The sequence below is a fragment of the Nicotiana tabacum genome, unplaced genomic scaffold (assembly GCF_000715075.1).
Source record: "Nicotiana tabacum cultivar K326 unplaced genomic scaffold, ASM71507v2 Un00001, whole genome shotgun sequence".
Lineage (NCBI taxonomy): Eukaryota > Viridiplantae > Streptophyta > Magnoliopsida > Solanales > Solanaceae > Nicotiana > Nicotiana tabacum.
Window position 1 is genome coordinate 3,016,887 of NW_027438239.1, and position 6,000 is coordinate 3,022,886.

Genomic DNA, 6,000 nt, shown 5'->3' on the forward strand with positions numbered 1-6,000 from the left:
GCATTCAATTAGCAACAACTAATTTGGTTGGCAATTAAAGCGGATTAAAGTCCATATTTTTTGTCCATATATATACTCCCTCGGTTCACTTTTACTTGTTCAATATTCTAAAATAGATTTTCATTTTTACTGATCACTTTTAGCATATCAAGAAATTTTTATTTTTATTTTTATACCCACATTATTAATTACTCGTTTTAAATTATTTTCTTCAGTCCATTAAAAATATGCATCAATTAATATGAATATCATGGTAAATTATGCATGTCATTTATTATTTCTTAAGGGATGTGCAAAGTCCATAGTGGACAAGTAAAAGTGCCCGGAGGAAGTATATATATAGAGAGAAAGAGAGAGAGAGTCACGGGTTTTTTTACTTTTTTTCTTCTTCTAGTTACATAAAACTCCCATCGATACCACATGAATATATGTTTTGATGGTAGATGGTTGTGATGACCCAAAAGGTAATCTTTCAATTTAATAATTATTTATGTGTTCGGAAACCTCAAATGGCACTATTCATAATTCATCGACTAGCGTGTGCAGTCCGTATAATTTTTCGGAAAGTTTTTATGTGAAAAATTGATAAAAATGTGAAATAGAGTCTTAAAACTCAATTAAATTGACTTTAGTAAATATTTTTAGTAAACGGATCCGGATCAGTATTTTGACAGTTTCGGTAAATCTGTCTCGTGATTTGGGACTTGGGCGTATGCCCAAAATTTAATTTGGAGGTCCCTAGCTCAAGTTATGACCATTTAGCGGAAATTAGAAATTTAAAGGCTAAAGATTTTCAAGTTTGACCACAGAGTTGACTTTTTGATATCGGGGTCAGAATCCGATTCCAGAAATTGAAATAGCTCTGTTATGTCATTTATGACTTGTGTGCCAAATTTGAAGTCATTCCGGATTCGTTTAATATGTTTTGGCACTAGTTTTGCAAAGTGAAAAGTTTGGAAAAAAATCAAAAGTTCGAATCGAGGTGTGAATTATAATTTTAATGTTGTTTGTCGTGAATTGAAATCCCGAGTAATTCCGTATTATGTTTCTGGACTTGTTGGAATATTCAGACGAGGTCCCGAGTGGCTCGAATGAGTTTCGGACGAGCCACAGAGCAATTGGAACCTGCTGCCCAGTGCTGGTTCTGGTGTGTCGCACCTGCGACATTTTGTGCGCAGGTGCGTGATCGCTCCTGCGGAATTCCAGTCGCTTTTGCGACATTGGACAGCCCTGCCGAGCTCCGCTTCTGCGGAGAAATGAACGCAGGTGCGCAACCGCATCCGCGATGGACGAGCCGCTTCTGCGGTCACTAGTGCGCTTCTGCGATGTCGCAGGTGCGACATTTCTGGGCGCAGATGCGGCCACTGGACAAGCTGCCCTATTCCGCAAATGCGAGGCCGCAGGTGCGAAAATATAGTCCGCGGGTGCGAAAATGCTGGACAGAATGCTTAAAAATCGGGAGTTAGCCATTTTTACTCATTTTTGAGTTTTGAGTCTCAGATTTAGGCGATTTCAAAGGGATTTTTCACGATTTTGAATTGGGTAAGTGTTCTATAACCAAAAGTGATTATATTTCATAAATCTATGTCTATATTCATCATTTATTTCGGATTTAGATGGAAGAAATTGAAATTTTTACAAAACGTTTCATAAACAAAAAATTAAGATTTGAAGGTCCATTTGACATCAGAATTTGGTAATTTTTGTATGGTTGGACTCATCTCGGAACGGGTGTTCAGATTTCGTGAGTTTTTTCGAGATTTGAGATGTGGGTCCCACTGTCGAATTTTTAGATGAATTTCGGATTTTAATCCGAAAAATTAGTAAATTCATATAGAATTAATTCCTACGATTTGTATTGAGTATATTGAATTGTTTATGACTAGATTTGAGGATTTCGGACACGAATTCGCGAGGCAAAGGTTTATTGGATTCTTGAATTTGGTTGCAAAGCGAGGTAAGTGTCGTGGTTAACCTTGACTTGAGGGAGTATGACTTAATTGTCTATTTGCTACGTGATTTAATATGCGGGTACAACATATATGTGACGTGACAAGTACTTATGTATTGTGGTTGAGTAAAATCACGCGTGTGAAATTTGTTTATTGTGAATAACTGCCTATTTAATTAAGATATTCCTGGTTAAGTTTATTATTGATTATTTGATTATCATTCGTAAAATTATTATTCATTTAATTATTGTTGAATATTTTGGAAGGTAAAGTCGGTATTCTGGTATTGAAATGATTGATAAATGTATATCCCCGCATTTAAATACTCTTTCGAAATTATATTATTATTTTCATGGTAAGGAAGAGTGTAAAAGCACGAAGGGTGATGCTGTGCCATTTTCATTGTCTATAATATCATTATCACGGTAAGGAAAAGTGTAAAAGCACGAAGGGTGTTGCCGTACCATTGGTGAGTGTAAAAGCATGAAGGGTGACGCCGCTCCATTTTCAGAGAGTGTAAAAACACGAAGGGTGATGCCGTGTCAAATGAGAGTAAAAGCACGAAGGGTGGTGTCGTGCCATTTTCATATTATCAATTGCTCATTTTATTGTTGAGGAATTATTTAGCTGCTAAATGATAATTTTCCTGCTGAAATTATTATATCAACCCCCTTCGCATGTTCCCTCCCAAATTCATAAAGTGTTATTTATTATTTTATTATTGCTTCGTATTTGTATATACTTGTACAAGTTGTTTACGTGCGTGTCCTGTCATAGCCTCGTCACTACTTCGTCGAGGTTAGGCTCGACACTTACGGAGTACATGGGGTCGGTTGTACTCATACTACACTATGTACTTCTTGTGCAGATTCTGGAGTTGGTCCCAGTAGCGTACCATAGACGTGCTTGGATTCAGCTACTCAGCGGAGACTTGAGGTATAACTGCACAACGTTCGCAATTCTAAAGTCCTCTTCTATCTTATCCCAGTTGTGTATTATCTTTCAAACAACTTGAATTTTATTCAGACCTTTATTTGTATTATTCTAGTAGCTCGTGCACTTGTGACACTAGATTCGGGGATGTATTTTGATAATTCGGTATTTATGGCCTTCCGCACTTTATTTCAGTAATTGACTTCTATTTAATTAAATTTGCTTTAAAATAGTTAAGATTATTTTAACGTTGGCTTGCCTAGCAAGTGAAATGTTAGGCGCCATCACGAACCTGAAGGTGGAAATTTCGGGTCGTGACAGTTAGTTTATTGGCTTATCGGTGTCGGGTTATCAGATTAATGGTTTCGGGGACGGAATACTCAATTTTCTTATCGGATAAATTATTAACCCGTTAAGAATTATTATATTTATATTTTTACCCATTATAAAGCAACTTTTTAGTTGCTTGAGCTTCAACGTCATCATAACTTATTTTTTGGGTATGACTAGGCAGATCTAGATAATTCTTGATACCTTTCTGCTCAAATAAATCATTTAACTTGATAACCGAAGCAAAATTATATCCACAATTTTATATTAACTGAAATTTATTATTGGTTAAGGATCCCCAATTTGTATTTTAGCTTGCTTATTGCTTATTTGTAAAAGAATTAAAGAAGAAGAAACTGTCATTAACAACGAGAACTTCATTAGCCTACCGAAGTGTGATTGTGATTGGACCGTCTATCAATTATTTAGTACCTTGCTTACTTATGTAATTTTTATTGTCTATTTTATTTAGTCGATAAATCGCCTGATAATTGCTAATCCGATACCGATGCGCCTTATATCTTATCGGATGGTGATAATTGAAAAAAATGATTTATTATTACTCCAACTTAACAAAAATAAAATTACACTAAGAAAACTAAAACAAAGGGCCATTAAGAAAATTACTCTATTATCTAACATTAATGTTTGCAAACGTAATCCTAAAATGAACATACTGAAAAGTATTGTAAAATTATTTTCTCTTAAAGTTTCCTTTTCCTTTCAAACGAATTCCTTATTTCTTATTTATTTTGAAATTGTTTTTACAAAGTTCTCTATTATACTTTCGTGTTGTTGAATGCATATTTAATCTAACACAAAGTCATCTTATTAAAGCAACATCACAAATATGTGTTTCAAAATCGAAGTTGGTCAACTCAAGAATTTAGAAAATATTTTCTTTTGTAAATCGAAAATGATCTTTCTTTCTTTAGGTTAAACAAATTTTCCAAAAAAATATCAATTTTTATAGAATACAATCCAACACAAAGGCACATAAGTTTTCTCCAAAAATTTCTCCACGATGCATATAACAATAAAATATGAATCTTTGCCATTTTAGAAATCTTCTAGCATGGCACCCTTAATCGATGATGACTACTTTTTTAATGCCTTCTTTATATGTTTATCGGTATCTTATAGGATGACCGGTGGGAACTATTCAACTTTTTAAAAACATATCCTTTGCAAGTATATGTTTAAACTATTCAACGTATACTGAAAAATTAATCGAGTTTCGGTTGATGTTTGCAAGTATGATGGGCATGAGTTCATACATATACTTGCTAACTCTCGTTCTATGTGTTTGACGCATGTACTTTATAGTCAATTAAATCTTTCTCATTTGAAATCTAACTTAAATTAATTTGATTAAACTTTTATTTTTCGTGAACTTTCTTAGTCAGAAGATGCTTTTCAACTCATCGCATTGCATTTTGAAAGAATTGTCTATTCAAGTAAAGCTTAAAACGATTTTTTTAATTTTTGCACGAAGATCTAATTTCTTAAAATTTCTCTAACATCAACTTAACAACAACATACTCAGTAAAGTCCCACAAATATTATTCGAGTTTTTTTCAAATAATTTTTTTTTTATTTCAAATCATGTCGTCTAAATGATATTCTCATTAATTGACCTTTCTCTAATCTCCGTAAATATTTTTAGACTAACGAAAGATTGCAACAATATACTCTAAGCTTGAGATGGTTAACATAAACTTGTATATCTTGATAATATTCTACTCTCTTGTTTTAACTATTTTATTCTATTTATAATTGATAATCTAAAATTAAGCTTTCATTTTTTTCATGTCATTTTATGGCTTACTATTTTACCGTTAAATCTATGCTGCAGTACTCCTTTAGTAGGTTTACAAATATTATAGTTATGATTATCACAAACTCGTAAGTCTTAATTATATTCTACTATCTTTTTAAAAACTATTTTATTCTATTTATAATTTATAATTCAAAAGATAAGCTTCCAATTTTTTATATCATTTTATGTTTTACTATTTTACTGTTAAATCATTGTTGCAGTGGTCTTTTTGTAGTTTCACATATAATATAATTATGAATGGACTAATTTCAGCATATTCTTTAATAAAATCAAATTTTGACTGTTGGAAAAATAAATGAAGTTTGACTAAGAAGTTGAAATATTTTATATTCATTAAAAGAAACATGTAATAACACTGTTAATTAGATCTATAAATGAAAAACTATTAATATTAATATAAAAGCCAAATAATTCAAGCAAAGAGTTTCTGCCAGAAATGGGACAAATTTAAGTGGGGCCATTCGTCATATAATCAGGGCTCATAAATTATGATAGCCTCAAAGAAGTTGTAGATGAGCCCACGTTTACACCACATCAGCTGATATGTATTTAGAAAGTTTAAGTGGAGCCCACACATTTCAAAAAGATCCGTTTCTCGTGGCCCTTTTTTTACCATCTAAGAGTCCTCAAATATTGACATATTTACGGAAGAGTATTAACATAAATAAAGGAATAAATTGAAATATTTGAGTTTATTGTCATTTAACATTGACCAGAAGCTCCTCAATTGTGGTAAAAATGCGGCTGTAATGAACGAAAAGACAGTAACAACCCTGTAAAAGCATGCAAGCATGTTCACATGGAAGAATATTTTAAGATATAAACAGAAATACCATGGTCTTTTGGTCAATTCACATTTACCAAAAGCTCCTCAACATTGTCTCTTATTAATAGTAGTAACTAGTGAAAGTGTGCCCGGGTTGAGCCGGGACCCAATTGCCATAA